The sequence below is a fragment of the Chiloscyllium plagiosum genome, unplaced genomic scaffold, assembly GCF_037043375.1.
Source record: "Chiloscyllium plagiosum isolate Xiang-an unplaced genomic scaffold, Cpla_swu_hap1 HiC_scaffold_31, whole genome shotgun sequence".
NCBI lineage: Eukaryota > Metazoa > Chordata > Chondrichthyes > Orectolobiformes > Hemiscylliidae > Chiloscyllium > Chiloscyllium plagiosum.
In genome coordinates, this window is record NW_028270169.1 from 18,731,492 (window position 1) to 18,749,259 (window position 17,768).

At 41.3% G+C, this 17,768-nt stretch overlaps 1 protein-coding gene across 7 annotated transcripts in view; it reads left to right on the forward strand.

The window, feature by feature from the left end:
* hnf1ba (HNF1 homeobox Ba) overlaps nucleotides 1–17,768 on the forward strand; it is a 103,572-nt gene that overhangs the window by 32,355 nt on the left and 53,449 nt on the right. The gene's annotated exons all lie outside the window — the stretch shown is intronic.

Here is a 17,768-nt window from a genome sequence, read left to right on the forward strand (position 1 = left end):
AGGGAGTGAATGGAGGATCGGGTTACTGAAGTTGTTCTCATGCAGAACGACAAAATTCATTCCAAACTTATCCTCGCTGGGCTTCTTTGGCATACCCCTGCATGCGAAAGTGATTGGAGTTCACCTGGCATTCACCCTGACTGGTTTGAGCCCTTCCAAGGCAAAACCAGCTGCAATTGACTCTCACTAAGTGTTCATTTTTAATGTATCAAAACAGACCCCATTTAATTGTTTTCACTGATCAAGGTGGGGATGGTTGTGTAGGCTGGCGGTTTTTAGAAATTTCTGAGCTAACTTCCTCGTTGCCACTGAGAGATTTACCTACAAAATTAAAAGTGGGCATATGTAAAAGATGTGCTGCAGCTGGTCAATCCCAGCTTTTGTTTGGTATCATCTTCTGTCGGGTTAAAAATTTGAATAGTCCAGTTCAGTCAAAATGCAAACGTGCAAAAGACTTGCAAAAGAATCACCATGATGTAAACAAAGCAATCAAAAATGGTGCAAGAGCTCCGTTTTCACAACCAAAGGAAAAACAAAGCTGGTATTAACCGTCTGGGTGCTGGGCTGGGCCTGGGGCTAATTGATTATTCACCTTTAGAGACCCTCCAATTATTGGTCCACCCTTCTCATTATGAGTTCTAATCTCTTGCAACAATTTAATGTACTACTTAGTTGCCTGAGGTGATAAATTTCGATGAAGATGTGTACATAAAATACCTGACACCAGGACATGGGGGTGATTTTCGGAAGTTGTTTTGCTGTCAGTGTGTCCTACCCACTGGTCACTCAAATAAAGAAAAAGATGGGTTACTTTTTTCAGTCTGTGAAAATAGACACACATTAAATTACTGAGTGATGCTCACGTCGTTCCAATGTAGCCTCCCACTGAATCTAAAACTCTCCCTCGGCCAGTGCTAAGTAGGCCCGATTAGGTATGGTCCTGATATACCTCTGGGTCCTGACCTATGGATTTGTTTTACAGCACCATTTCCATTTACTCTCTGCCAGAGGATAAATCATTTTGTGAAACCTTTTATTCTAAATATTCCCAATTACAGCAAGTTACCGTGCAGATAGAGGCCAGTTGAAATGTGCCCTCTTAGTTCGAACTGTGTCCCTATCACCAAAAATAAGATGTTAGTTATTGGAACATTTACATTGCTGTTATCTACAAGCACACTAACCCTTAGAATTGACTCGCTGACAATGCCTCTGGTCACTGATAGTAAGTAAAATATATATAACCAGGATTGTGTTATCTATCACTAACAATCCTCGGATAGCATCGTCATCTTGTCAATCTTGAGATATATCACAACCCACTCCTGTTTATATTATTCTTCATATAACACAGATAAAAAGTAATGTCTTGCTACCTTTTTTTAATGAAAATGAACAAGCATGAGCTGTACGTGCTCTATGGAATTAGCACATCTTAATGAGGAACACCCTCCCAAACATTGGCCTCCCGAACTTGCCAAGTTCTCGGGGTGGTCTTCACTTACAGAATGTCATTGAGCTCCCAGCCCAGACCGCTCGGTATTTGTTGTTTGCTGAGTCTCTGAAGAGCAGGGAGTTGCCTATATACAATTGTCAAAGAGTTGCTAATGAAGAGAGATGGATAAAATGAAGGGGATTTGACTACGTAATGGTTACAGCACAATGGCATGTGAGTCTAATATTTAAATGTAAGGTCAATGCTTTGCAAAGGCAGTTTGGGTGAGAACAATGATGGTATGGGCCAGTTTGCTGGGACATTAGATGGAAAAATGGAAAACCAAGTCTTTGGTGAAGAGACTGCTCAGACCCCTGTTTGAATTCATCCAAAGATCATGTCCTAATTCTCACCAAAGCTCATTAGCCCCATCAGTCCATACACACTGACTTATATTGGCTTTTAATTCAGCAACACCTCAAATATAACATTCTTAATCTTCTGTTCAAATCCTTTGTCATCACTGGAACATCATATCTTTTCCCTCATCATTGGCAGCCATACCTTCATCTGCCTTTCTTTATCAGCTCTGGAATTCCCTTCCTCAACCTCTCCACCTCCTCTATCTCTTTCCCGCTCCAACAAGATGCTCCTTAAAACCAATCCCTTGAAGCTTTTGGTCATCTGCTGGACCATTTCAACATTTGATCTAAAGTATTTTTGGATAATGCTGCTGCAAAGCACCCTGGAGATTTTATTATGTTGACGGCACCATATAAATGCAGCCGAGTGTTTGTTTCTCCTCCCCTGATGATGGGGGACTGGATGAGGCAGCCACCAGGATTATGGCTCTACTGTCACTCCAAGGGCCTTCTCTTCATCAGCTTACAACCTGACCTTCGTGGAAAGAGATGGAGCTGGAGGAGTTTGGTGGCACAGTGAACCAGCAGTGTACATGTGCCTTCACTGCAAGTATTCTCACACACAGATCTCTCAGTATTGTCCCTCCTTCCCTGCGATTTGGAACATTTGCAGCTGGAACTCCCACTAAAGCAGGGCTGCTTTTTCTCTGCAAATATAGGCCTCAGTATGCTAGCTAAACCATGGGGTAAGGGTAGAGCCTGCCTCCAGTGCAGCCTGACTAGCCTGGCATCCGGCCATGACTCCTCCTCCAAAGAATCACAATCCACGGGCAACACATTGTGCACATTCCAAAAAAAAAGGGGGAGGCTTGTTCAAATCACTCAGCACCAAGACTTCTGAGCACTGACAGGGAAATGAAGGAACAAGCAGCAACAATAACAGAAACAACCCCAGAATGCACTTTTTTCAAGTTGTGAAGGCCTCTCCAAATGTACTTCGAGAGACAGGCTGTCACTACCTCCACCTCAGAAGGGATTGACTTCGGATCCTCCATTGCACCCACCTTGCTCATCCCTGTATCTGACCTGAATGTCAGTGGAAATGAGGCCTCAAGGTCGGAATCTGGTATATAGTCTAGTTCTGTCTCACTTACTGGATAGAACATAGGACATAGAACATAGAAAAATACAGCGCAATACAAGCCCTTTGGCTCTCGATGTTGCGCCGATCCAAGCCCACCTAACCTACACTAGCCCAATATCCTCCATATGCCTATCCAATGCCCGTTTAAATGCCCATAAAGAGGGAGAGTCCACCACTGCTACTGGCAGGGCATTCCATGAACTCACGACTCGCTGAGTAAAGAACCTACCCCTAACATCTGTCCTATACCTACCACCCCTTAATTTAAAGCTTTGCCCCCTCGTAATAGCTGACTCCATACGTGGGAAAAGGTTCTCATGGTCAACCCTATCTAAACCCCTAATCATCTTGTACACCTCTATCAAGTCACCCCTAAACCTTCTTTTCTCCAATGAAAACAGCCCCAAGTGCCTCAGCCTTTCCTCATACGATCTTCCTACCATACCAGGCAACATCCTGGTAAACCTCCTCTGCACCCGTTCCAGTACCTCCACATCCTTCCTATAGTATGGCGACCAAAACTGCACACGATACTCCAGATGCGGCCACACCAGAATCTTATACAACTGCAACATGATCTCAGGACTCCGGAACTCAATTCCTCTACCAATAAAAGCCAGTACGCCATATGCCTTCTTCACAGCACTATTTACCTGGGTGGCAACTTTCAGAGATCTGTGTACATGGACACCAAGATCCCTCTGCTCATCCACACTACCAAGTATCCAACCATTAGCCCAGTACCCCATCTTCTTGTTACTCTTACCAAAGTGAATCATTTCACACTTACCTACATTGAACTCCATTTGCCACCTTTCTGCCCAGCTCTGCAGCTTATCTATATCCCGCTATAACCTGCCACATCCTTCCTCACTGTCAACAATTCCACCGACTTGGATAGAGGCCACTGGGCCAACTCCACAGGCCCAAATCCACCCGTATGTTAGCTGCTACGAGCGAACTACCATTCGCCAGCTCACTCAGGCCCCTCTCTCTATCTCTCCTGTTACAGAGCTAACCAACATCCCAGTACAACAACCAAGCACATCTTGCAGTTAAAGCAAGTATAAACTGAAGATGTTATTGTCAAATAGGACACTATTTATGTTGGAATATAAGGGAACAGCAAACCTTATTGTATGGAGAATGAGAAAGGTTTGCTGGAATAGTATCAGGATTGAGTGGTTCCACAGAAAGACTGAATAGGCTGGCTCCTTTTCTTTCGCAAAGACTGAAATGATGGACGTTTTGAAGATTATGGAAAGGTTCAATAGGGTAAAGATAGTCAAGATGTTTCTAATGGCAGATTAGATCAGAATTTGAGACCATAGTCATGTGACAGCGGGTAATAAATCCATTAGAAAATTCAGGACAAATTCTATCCCCAGGGAGCAATGAGAATGTGGAGGTTACTACCACAGAGAGCAGTTCAGATGTAGATACGTCAATGGAACAGGTAGTCAAACAGGCAAGATAGAAAGGAATAGAAAGATTTGGGGTGGGTATTGTGCTTTCCTCTCTCGCTCATGTATTTGGGGGTGAGGAGGAGGCAGCATGAAATAAAATAGGTGGTCAGCCCCACTTCCTGCCTGCCAGCCTGTGACCTGTCCCACATATTGTGCACCTTTGACAGCGAAGGCTGCTGTTGGCAGGAGGGGTCACCTCCTCGATTGGGACCCCTGAGCATATTACAGGCACCCTCTTGCTAAAGGTGCTACACTCTCCACTTTCTCCCACCAAGCACTACCATGCCACCCCTCTCCTGGGTCTTCCTAACCCATCCACCCCTCCTCTCTGTGGCCTCCCCTACCAATCCTCTCCAAGATTCCCAGATTTACCTGAGGTTCTGGTGACACCTATATTCTTTCTGAGTGGGATTGGTTGTATTCTGAGCATTGGCCAATGGTCTTTCCTGATATTGCTGAGCCCATGGAGCTCCCGAATGATCCGAACTCTTTAGAGCAGGACAACCTTTCCCAGAGGGGCAGAAGTCCCATGCTCACCAGACCACGGCCCTCCCTATGGGCCATTCAGATTCCCCATGCATCAAGGTGCTCACTGACCTTTAGATTGAGGGAGTGGGGTTGGATAATCCATTTCCCATGAAAACCATCCCGCCCCTCCCCACCCCCCACCCCCCTCCCATAGCATTTCCTTTGTGCTGATAGAGTGAGGTAAACAGGAATGGGGGGAGAATACTGTTCCAGCAACACTAATATGGGCTGAATGGCCTGGTTATATGCTACACATACTTTGTGATGCTGTTTATTTCATTCATTAACAATATGCCTTACAAACTCTTGCAAAGAAATAACATACCCTAAATGTTACAGTGGGATAGCAGTTCCTCTATATACTGTAGAGCATCAGCAGAAATTGCATAATAACTATCCAATCCTAGTATGGATTCTCACTCACAGGGTAAGTTCAGATGGGAGATCAATAGATTTTTTGACTGATTGTGGAATCCAGGGATTTGAAGATAATATAGAAAGGTGCAGCTGAAGTCGAAGATTAGCCCAATTCTTATTGAATGGCTGGAGTAGATCTGAAGGGCCAAATGGCCTACTTCTAGTCCTTGTTCTTATGTCCTCGTGTTTGCAGTGTAAAATTGTGAAATTGTGTCTCTTATTGCCAGGTAATTTGTGAGTACCTCGCAATCTAATCCCTATTGATCTCACGATTTGGACACAGTGTCAAAAGCTGACATTGTTTACATTCAGAATGACACTCTCTGTGAGAGCATAAAGAATTGGAGTGTTATGCGGCAACTCTCAGGGAACACAGTAGGTCATGATTACACTGACGGGTGCCTGAGAGAACTGAGGAACCAATGCCACGAAAACATATTTATCTTCATCAGTTTCACTGACACCTGTTATCTATGAATTTCCCAGGCTTTGACTCCGGCTCTGAGCTCCGTGAGCGGTACTGGCTCAATGCTGAAACTGGCCTCACATTTATCAAACCCTTTCTCCTCGAACCTGCACTCTCGCAACCTCCCCTGAGTCTCCCCACCCTCCCCTGTATGCAGCATTAGTAATTCACTACTGAAAGTGCCTTTATCTTCCCACTCGGGGAGTATTGTTGGTTTATGGATATTCATTAACCCCCTCATGTTTTTAGGATCACTTCCCTGATTCCTGAAACACACAATAAACATTCGATCAATGCTGACCTGCTGCCTATATCAGGTCAGTTTAAAACTTCAAATTATAATAGACTCTCCCTAATGCAGGAGATCAGAGTCAAGAGCGTGGTGCTGGAAAAGCATATCAGGTCAGGCAACACCTGAGGAGCAGGAGAGACAATGTTTCGGGCCTAAGCCCTTCATCAGGAATGAGGCTTGTGGGCCAGGGGGGCTGAGAAATAAATGAGAGGGGGCTGGGGCTGAGGGGAAGGTAGTTGGGAATGTGATAGGTAGATGAAGGTGGTGGGAAAAGGTGATAGGTCGGAGAGAAGGGTGGAAGGAAGGTGGACAGGTCAAGAGGAAATGAGGAAACTGGTGAAAGCCACATTGATCCTATGTGGTTGCAGAGTCCCAAGGCGGAAGATGAGGTTATTTTGGCAGAATTGACGGCCTTAGTGGTATTACCACTGGACCATTAATCCAGAGACCATAGGTAATCTTCTGTGACCTCGGTTCAAATCCTGCTGTGGCAGATGTTGAAATTTGAATTTAATAAAATAAAATAAAAATCTGGCATTGATGATGACCAGGTGTCGATTGTTGGGAAGAACCCATCTGCTTCACTAATGTCCTTCAGGGAAGGAAGCTGCCATCCTTACCTAGTCTGGCCTACAGACCCACAGCAATGTGGTTGACTCTTAACAACCCTCTGATATGGACAATAAATGCTGGCCTAACCAGTAATGCCCTCATCCCACGACTAAGTTAAATTGTAATGATTTAGGGATAAATGTTTTATGTCGGAATCTTTTGTTCACCAGTTGGGTAGAACAAAGTATTCTGGTTCTACACACAGTAAACACATTTAACAAGAATATACCCACAATCTGAATGCATTGATTCTTTCACACTATTCCTTCTCGAGAAAAAGACCGGTGTAGTTGTCCCTTGTCCTTCATGGAGTTAAACATCTCACGAGTCATGGTTTTACCATCTATCAAGAAGCAAGGTATAGTGATGTCTCTCACTGGCCTTCCCAACAGCTTTTCACCGGCAGCTACTATCATCGTCTTGTTCCTACACTTGAAACAGAAGTGTGAGTGTTGGTGGAAGAAATACAACTGTGCAGCCTACTTTGACTCTTGGTGCTAAAAGTAACAAGATGTGGAGGAGAAAAATGAAACAAATGATTTCTCTTTAGCCTACAAAGGTGAACTCTCTAAGCAGTCAAGGGAGATGATGGGAGGCGGGCAGATAAATAGAGTTGAGGCTGATATGAGATCAGCTATGTTTGCATTAAATGGAGGAGTGGGCCCAAGGGGCTGAATTGCCTACTCCAGCTCCTAATTCTTATGTTTTTATGATGGAATTGTGACAATATTTTGGCTTTACATTCTGTCCTTTTTTTAAATGAAGAAAGGTTGAACTGTCTGCTCAAAGCCAGTAAAGTAAACAGCTTCTGATTGGGTTTTTTTAAAGTTGGAACAATAGAAGCAGCCTGAATGTTTGGGGTCAAGCTCCCACAGAGCCAGTATTTTTAAATTTAGCTTTCGGCAGCTGCTGGACCTTGGAGCTGGATGTGGAAGACCTTATTACTCTCTCTGTTATAGCTAAAAGCTAGGGTTCTCTTCCTGTTGCTAGAATTACATGTGAGACAATCTATTTTACTGAATTTGCCTTTGCCAAGGGTATGTTTATGGAATGTTACTATATTGGAACAAGTAATTAGTATTAGTCAAAATATATATTATTTTGATAGATTTACAGTTAAGCCAGTTTTCTGTTACCTTTATTTCATTTGTATTTTAACTGTAGTGTAAAAATAAAGTGTCTATTGCTTAAAGTCAAATGGTTTAACAAATTAAATTGCATCTGGAACATAACGCCTCACACTTGCCTTTCAAAGGGTCTGGGCTACCTTCTCAATATATTTTGAGGGGATTTGGTCTGGTCCATATCAAATCGGGTGCTTGCCCTGGATCAAAATCTCTAGTTCCAGATTGGGGTTAGGATTATTGCACTCAAAGGCAGCAAGTGGTGAGTATTGGTGTTTTTGTTTTAATTTTGGGTGTTGTATTCTGTTGATTTTAAATAGAGTGTACCTTGTGAACTAATAGCTTTTTCAGTTACTAAGAATTTTCTGGGGGAGGAAGAAGTCACTTTGGGAGTTTTACAGGAAGTGTGCGAGGCAAACCTTTTGGAATTGGCAGCTGGAGTTGGGGTGCCTTTATCCATGAGAAAAGGGAGGTAATTATAGCAATAGCCTGACAGGTGCAATTACTGGAAATGTCATTGAAATCAAAGCAGAAAGAGAGAATAGCTATGGCAGAAGAAAAAGAAAATGAAAGGAAGGTCATAGCAGAATAAACGGAGAAAGAGAGAGTTTTTGAATTTCAGGGATTGGAACTAAAAACTTAAAATGTCAGAGGTAGAAGTGAAAGGTAGGAGTAGCGATAAGGACAGTGATAGAGAGCAATCCCTTCATAGCCGAATCCCGGTGGGGATCTGTTTAAATATGTTCAAGCATAACCTAAGTTCAATGAGAAGAATGCAGAAACTTTTTCATTTCATTCAAAAAAAATGGCTAAACAAATGAAATGACCAGTGACCATGTGGGCATTCTGATCTAAACAAAGATGGTAGATAGAGCTAGTGAGGTATTTGCATCACTATCAGCAGAGGTATCTGGGGAGTATGGTGAGGTGAAAAAATCCATCTTAAGTGCCCCTGAGTTAGTACCAGAAGACTACAGACAATTTTCTAGGAGTCTAAGGAGGGAACCTGGTCAAATGTACATAGAGTTTGAAAGGATCAAAGAAATTTTGATAGGTGGATAACGGCATTGAAAATAGATCAAACATCTGACACTATCAAAGAGATGATTATTTTGGAGGAGCGCAGGAATTCACTTCCTGAAGTAGACAACTCACATGAAAGAGCAGTGCGTTAAAACTGCAAGATTATCAGCAGAAATGGTAAGTGATCATGAGTTGCTTTATGAATCAATGTTTGGCCTCTGTCATCAATTTCAATCTGTGAGAGATAGAAATTGGGGAGAAGAAAATTCCTCGGGTGTTAAGGGAAAAGGATTGAAGATAATAAAGGTAGTTTACCACAGGCAAAAAGTAAACCCATGAAGAGGAAAGAGAAGTTAAAAAAAACTTAGGTGTTTTCACTGTAATAAAGTAGACCAGATGAAGTCAACAGTGTTTGTGGTTTGGGAAAGCATTGGGAAGGTGTATGTGGGAAAATGGGATAAGCCAATGGTTTGTTGAAGTGGTAAAGGAAAGCACAGTGGAAGCTAAAGAGCTGCAAAAGCATGCACAGTCTGTGCAGGGGTTGGAGCTAGAGTAGGCAATTCAGCCCCTCCAGCCTGCTCCGCCATTTAATATAAACATGGCCGATCTCACATCAGTCTCAACACCTTTCTTTTGCCTGCCTTCCATCATCTCCCACTACTGCCTTTCTCAAAAGGTTACCCCATAGAATGTGCAATTTGTTCAGGAGTTGGTTGAGAAGAAAGTGCCAGATCCCTTTAAATAATTGACCTGCCTGGGTAAGGTTTGCTCACATATGCCAGGAGAAATTAAGATTTTAAGAGCAAGTCAATCTTTCATGGTGAGGGATGAGGAGGTATATAATTCAGAAGGTGTATTGCCAGAAAAAGATAGTGTCATATGTTTGATCTATTTTCAATGTGGAATTCATGATGAGAAAAGCAGTGTGCCACTATATAAAGGGAGGTTCGAGAATCCAGTGAAAAGTAGTGAAGTGGCATAGGAGTAAGGGAAATTCTCAGTGACAGAAATACTTTACAGTTTGTAATGATACAGCTGGATCACAGGTGGGAGTGATGCCTATTGTGCTTGAAAAGCCAGTGGAAAATCAGGCAATGGAAGTATATCCTGGGATTATTCCTGACTATATTGTAACAAGATCACAAGGCCACAGGTGGAGAAATCAAAGAATAAAGACAAGAAAGTTGAAGTTCAATTAACAGAAACAATGTTTGATCAAATGGTTGAGAAAAAAAAACAAGAACAGATGGAAGAAAAAGTGGATATTTTTACTTCAAGGAAATTAGCTGAATTACAACAGAGCAAAGAAAAGCTAAAGCACTTGTAAAATAAAGCACACATGAACAAGAATCTGAGTGTATCCTAGTATGTTACTATCTTAAAAATTAAGTCTTGATGAGGAAATGGAGACCATCACATATTCAAGTGAATGAAAAATGGGCAGAAGTTCATCAAGTTGTGTTTTACCAATGGGTTATCAAAAGGAAGTGTTGTGGGTAGCATATGAGTTACCAGTATGAGATCATTTGGGAGTAAGGAAATTCAAGCCATAATACAAAAACACTTTTACTGGCATGCTCTGCACAAGGATGTGGTTGAATTTTGCGGGATACGTGTCAGATAATTGGAAAGCCTCAGGCACTGATAAACCAGCAAACTTAATACCCATTACTGCTTTTGAGGAACCTTTTACAACAGTCTTAACTGATTGCATAGGACCCCTACCAAAAACAAAAATGTAGGACCAGTATTTGTTGACCATAATGGATGGAGAAAGTGAGGACTGCAGATGTTGGAGATCAGAGCTGAAAATGTGTTGCTGGGAAAGCGCAGCAGGTCAGGCAGCATCCAAGGAGCAGGAGAATCGATGTTTCAGGCATGAAGAAGGGCTCATGCCCGAAAGGTCGATTCTCCTGCGACCATAATAAATGGACTTACTAGATTTCTTGAGGCCATTTCATTGCACAGTATCATGGCTAAAAGGATTGTAGAAGAGTTACTCAATTTAGTTTACTAGATATGGACTACTCACAAAAATACAATTGAATCAAAGGTCAACATTTCATCAACGTTATTCAAGGAAATTATTGAGCTTAGGAATAAAACAGTTCAAATCCACTGTGTACCATCCAGAATAGCAAGAAGTATTAGAATGGTGGTATCAAACTTTAAAGACCATGTTGAAGTCTTTTGGTCAAGACTATCCAGAGGATTGGTATAAAGGAATTCCATTGGGACATTTTTGCAATTAGGGATGCACCTGAGGAATCAACTTAATTCAGGCCATTTGAATTAGCTTTCGGGCATAGGATGAGAGGACCACTGAAAATAATTAAGGAGAAATTGGTGAGTCAGAATTCAGAGAACTCATTAGACTATGTGTCAAATTTTAGAGAGAGCTTAAATAGAGTGTGTGAGTTGGCTAGACAACATTTGAAAGTAGGACAGCATGTGATGAAACAGAAAACAGATAATAAATCAAAATGTTCATAATTTTGCTGGTGGAGATAAAGTGTGAGTGCTACTGCCATTGGTAGGTGAACCTTGAAAGGCGAGATTTAATGGCCCTTATCAAATCAAAAGGAAATTGAGTGAGGTGAATTATTTGATAAGAATGTCAGATTGAAAGAAATCTCAGAGTGTCATGTGAATATGCTCAAAAGGTATTTTGTTAGAGTAGGAAAGCAAAGGAGACTGTGTTACTGGTTATAGCACAGAGTGAAGAACCAAGTTCAGATGATTCTGAATTGAACATTGCTCTAATTAAATTGGACAATGAGGAAATACTTTAAAAACTGGAATATATTACCTTCCAGAGGAAGATTGAAATGATGTAGATGTATTATTACAATCACTTGGGAGATATGTGGGAATAAGTTGGGAAGTACTAATTTAATTATGCATGTGGTCAATATATGAAATGCTGAAACAATTAAGCAATGTCCTTATAGATGTAATCCTCTAAAGTTGGCACAGGTTCAAAAATAGATTGAACTCATGCTCAAGGACAAGATAATCAAAGTAAGCTGCAGCGAATGGCGCTCACCCGTAGTAATGGTGCCAAAGCCTGATGATACCCAATGATTATGTGTGATCTATCACAAAGTCAATGCAGTTATAAAGTCTGATTCACATCTTATTCCATGTTTGGAAGACTGTATTGAGAAGGTTAGATAAGCAACTTGTATTTCGAAGTTGGGCTTACTCAGAGAATACCGGCAGGTACTTGTATCTGAAAGTCCAAAAAAATGTTTGGCTTTCATGTCGCTGAATGTACTGTACCAGTTTAAAGTCATGCCATTTGGTTTGAAAAATGTGCCACTCACACATCAAAGACTAATCAATCAAGTCATTTCGGGATTATCTAATTGTGTGGTGTACATGATGTTTTGGTGATTTTTAGTCACACATGGAATAAACAGTTGTTCGATCGACTTCGGGAGGCAGGCTCAGTGATAAACCTGGCTAAGAGTGAGTTTGCAAAAGTCCAAGTCACGTTCCTGGGCTATATCATTGGACATAGACAGATGGCCCCACAAAGGTCCTTGGGGAGTTTCCCATAACATCAGCAAAGAGGGAAGTACCACGATTCCTGGGACTGTGTTGTTTTATAACATGTTTGTATTGATATTATACACGTGACAGGGTGAGAGAATGTAATTGCCGATGCAATTTTGCGGCAATGATAAAGAAAAATGGAGGTGTTCAGTGGGCAGGAGTAAACAGGCTGAAATTGAATGTAGCAGTGAATGGGGCAGGAAAAAGTGGCTGAAATGAAGTGTAGTGTTGGGATCTTGAAGCTGGATGTGCAAGTTCCTTCTCCTATCTCAGTTAGAGCTAAAAGCTGGGTTCCCTTCCTGCTGCTAGAATTATTTGTGAGACAATTTACCTTCCTGAATTTGCTGTTTCTAAGGATGTACTATATTGGAACAGTTCATTAGTAGTGGCTAACGTATTATTTTGTTAAGCATTTCATAGAGTTTTGGTTAAGCCTATTCTTTAATTTTTATTTTTTCGATATTATAACTGCTGTGTTAAAAAAAAAGGTGTTAGTATTTCTGAAGCAGGGTCACTGGACCTGAAACATCAAATCTGATTTCTCTTCACAGATGCTGTCGGACTCATTGAGTTTTTCCAGCAATTTCTGTTCTTGTTTCTGATTTCTAGCATCGACAGTTCTTTCGGTTTTCAAAAATAAAATGTCTTTTGCTTAAAGTCAAGTTGTTTGACCAACGAATTGTACCTGGGAGGTAATGCCTTACAACACCTTAAAAATAAGAAAAAGTTAGGTTCTAAGCTATCTTCATAATATATTTTGAAGGGGTTTGGTCTGGTCCAGACCAAAAGGCAGAGGGCACACAAAATGTAATGGCTGATGAGAATGTTGGCTTCCATTTCCTTTGCTTCATCATTATGTGAAACCACAACTGAGATAAACAGAGAAGTTAACTGGGGCTCTAATTCCTGAACACTGAATGCAAGTCTGTAGCTCTCTCCATGCGACACCGTTCACCTCGGTCTTTGCATCTTTTCCTTCTGGTTTTTAAAATTGTTTCTAAGGTGGCAGAGAAGGTGGAGAATTCAAAAAGGTAACAGCATCTGTAATAAAGGCCATACAGATCCAGAGGTTTATATTATTATGTGAGGGTTCCACAACTTTTAATGCATTTTTATACCGAAGTTTAGTTAGTTTTATCAATGCATTGCAATTTGTGCACTGTTTTGGCCCACAATAGGAAAACCCTGGAACTGCTCACTTGTCTGGTTTCCAGTCATGTATTCCTAGTTTAGTGTCTACACCAGCCTGGGAATTCAGTGACAGGCAAAACAAGTTCTGTGCTCTCCAGGGTCAAGGACACTTTAAACTGCTTTTGGCAATCTGTCAGCTATATTACATATTGACTTAACCCATTACACCCTTGGCACTTAAGTCAAGAAACTCACTGTCAAACATGACTTGGAGTTGGGCTCCATCCAGGGGTGGCAGTCCCAGAGAAAAGGGGTGGATTCGGGATTAATGAGTAATCGCATTAGTAGCAGTCAAAAAGAGTATTTAACTCTCATCAGCAAATGTTTGCTATTGTTATGAATCTATCCCTGACAATCTTCTGACTTCATGTACATATCTGTATTCACAGCAAATGTGTTCATGCCAGATAGCACAGATGGGGCAGATTTTGCAGAGTTTGAGAACTAGGGACTCAAGTATTTAAATTTTATCTCATAATTCAACGAATGATTTACAAATACAGACATTAAAACATGCCTGATGTTATTTAACTTAAAGAACCTAAGTACCTTCCTGTAATAATGATGAAATTCTCTCTTTCTCCCTCTCAAATACTGAAGTAGTTAATGAACAAATTTGGAACTGTTCTATAAAAATAGGCAGTTCCCAGACCTGCTGTGGTCAAAGTATATCTTGAGGGAATCATGTGCTCAACCTCTTTATGGAATACTCTTCCCGCTCAGTTTTATAAACGTTGTTTGCTGTAAGTTAATGCAGGTAATAAACAGCAAAGAAAAAGCACACAATCCACAGGTGCTGTACCTGAAATGCTACACCTGAAATGTCCTTCACAGATTCAAGTTGAAGGTCATACTCCCCTATATTTCCAAGCAGCTTGTACCAGCCCAAATTCATCTATTTAACCTGGAGAATTAGGCAAGAAATCACATACTTCAGACTGACCTGGATAGATTGAGTCACTCCCTGTCCAAAGCTGCCTTGTGCCTCATTCTGCACTGTGTACATCGTTCACTTCTGTGCTCCTACTCCTGTGACATTGAGGGAGTCAAGAAGGGAAGGGACATACTGTCAACGTTTTTGTTAGATTTGTTAGTTTTACTTCATTGGGAGGGAAGTAGGAGACTCAAGGTTTTGCCATAGGGAGTTGTATGGGGATTAAGAGTGTGGTGCTGGAAAAGTACAGCAGCTCAGGCAGCATCCGAGGAGATGAACCAAAACGTCGATTTTCCTGCTCCTCGGATGCTGCCTGACCGGCTGTGCTTTTCCAGCACCACTCTAATCTAGACTCTGTTTCCAGCATATGCAGTCCTCACTTTTGTCTATTGCATAGCCAAGCCCCTTTGGGGTGTTGCAGATGTAATTGCACTGCGAAAAAAAAAGAAATTGAGCTAGTTCAGAAGTTTATTACTGTAACAGAAAACAAAATACATGCTCATAAACAGTGAGTGTATATCGGTGAAATTGACTAGTATTAAAAGTAAGAAAGCATTTATATAGTAGCTTTCGCAACCTGAATTCTCCCCAAAGAGTAGATCATAAGCATAGTCATAATGATGATGTAGGAAATTCTGCAACCAATTTGAGCACAGTAAGCACCTAAAATAATAATGTGATAACATCTGGATAATCTACTTTACACTGAGGGACAAATATTGGCCATAGTTACTAGGAAATGCACACTTCTCACCCTCAAAATGGTGAGACGTTTTAGACCTGTCCTGGGGGTAAATAGAATTTCTGTTTAACATCTCATCCAGAAGGTATCACCTGCAACTGAGAAGTCTCCCTTAGTCTCAGCCTGGATTTGTGCTCTGGTATCTTGAGTAGGGATTTGAACCCACATACACTTGAACGCTAATATAAAGCAATAGATTCATATTGTAGCTATCTACAAAAATTTTGTATCTCATGAGGTGTTGAATGATGTACATCAAAAATGAATCAGGATGTTTAAGATGAAAGATATACCAACCGAGGAAGGATCGCATGGCCTAAATTTGGGCAAAAATGATACTGTTGTACCTTACTGCAAAACAGCACAGGGAGCAGGAGAGGTGATGAAATATGCAAAATACAAACTCTAGCAGAGGTGAACTCAATTGTCTTCTGAACTCATGGACAAAGTCAATCTTTGTCTAATGAAGCTATACCCCCCAGTGCCTGGCATTTTACCATGGTAATAAAATTCATTTAAACAAAGGTTGTAAAACAGTGTTCAGTAACAGTAAAGTACAACAAAAGGAAGCAAAATTTCCTGGAGTGTTTGGCCCTTGGGGTATTGAAAGTTGACATGTTTTGCAAGTCGAAAGGTTTGAGGTGCACCTAAACTGACAGGTTTTATAAAAGGTAGCAACAGAGCTGGAGAAGAGACCACAGCATTTCATTTCAAAGAGCAACCTAGTGCTCAGAACTTGCAGTTACATTGTGACAGTCGATATAGTAATTCACAATGGCACATGTTGACATAAAGATATGACCAAAAACCACAGATGTAAAGTATGTAAGGAATGCCGCTGGGAAGTGCATCTCCTACATAAACATTTTAATAATATATTGATGTTGGTGATTGTACAGAAATGAACATGAATTGGAAGATCACTATCAGTAAAAAGTTTTTAGAATTCTTTGATGGGATGTGGGTATCAACTGTTGAGATCCTTGAGGGGTGGTGCTGAGCTGTCTTCTCAAACCATTATAGCCCATGTGAGGTAGGTACACTCACGGTACCTTATGGAAGGAAGTTCCAGAATTTTGACCCAGTGACAGTGAAGGAACTGTACTGCCAACAATGGTAATGCCACTGAATGTTGTTCCTTGGAGATGGTCATTACCTGGTACTTCTACCATGCAAATGTTACTTTCCCCAAAGCAACCAAAGCTTGGATGTTGTCCAACTCTTGCTCCATATAGACACAGAATGCTTTAGATTGGAAAAGTTGCAAAGGTGCAGGGGCTGGTCAGCACTCAGCACTTGTGAGGGGGGAGATCCCAGCCCTCCTTCCTTCAGGTAAATGTTGACACCCAACAATGATAACCAGTCCATTTCTCTGTCGCCTCCCCGCTTGGTGAGCATTTTATCCGCACCACAGAGTAATGTTGATGAGTAGCAAACCAAACAACATCTGCAACCCATTTTGAAAGTGCTTTTGCTGCGGGATTATGAGGAAGCATTAGAAAATAATCTTTCTGGGATACTGCATTGGAACAGATTGCTTACAAAGTGTTAACTAAATCCTAGTGATCTATTGACCTACACAGACCCTGCAGAAGACGACCAATAACTACTTACCTTTTCCAAAATGGTGGCTTTATGCAAATTTAGACTTGATACTGTAGTGATTATAACTAGGTTAGCTGGGCCGACAATCATAGAATCTGAGTGCCCTGATTGAGGGTGTTACTCCTCTCCAATCAGGGAGCCCTGGCTGACAGATATAAACAGGAGTGTCAGAGGTTGTGTTCACTCTGAGAGCTGGCTCTGAGGGAGCGGGATCAGTGTCAAAGACTCTCCATGTGTAAATAAAGGGGGGACTTGGTGACGAGATACCAACCTCTGTGGAGTTATTTCAGAGACCTGAATGTGGGCAAAGTGTAATTGTCTTCTTTTTCTGCATTTATTTAAAATTTGCCAACTTTCTAAAAATCTAAATGGAAAGCAAAGACTTTAATTGTAGCTCTTTTGAGTGATAGCCACACACTTGTACAATTATTGGCTTTCTTGGAGTTGAAGTTGCTCTGTTTGTACTGATTTTGTACTGATCTGTGTTTACGTTTTGTGTCTTTGTCTACTCACTTAATGATGGTTGCTGTACTTCGGGACTAGTTGAAAATTTTTTTTCGAGGAAACAAATTGGAAAGATAATGTTAAGTTTTTAAAAGTACTCTATTCACCACAATTTTTAAAAATAGCACTTTATGGTAGACAGTGAAAATACTAACGGGTTTAAAGCAAGATAGCAAATAATAGGAACGTGGTCAGCTTGTCTCAGCGATGAAGAACGCTAATGGGAAGTCTCTGATTGCTTTTGGCCATGTGCAGAGTGGAATTTAAGGGAAAAGAAACGAGACAGGGACACAGACAGCCAATCAAGCTATTCGTAACATCATGTCGCAAAATCTTTCAGACATAACAGAGGCTACTGGAAGGAT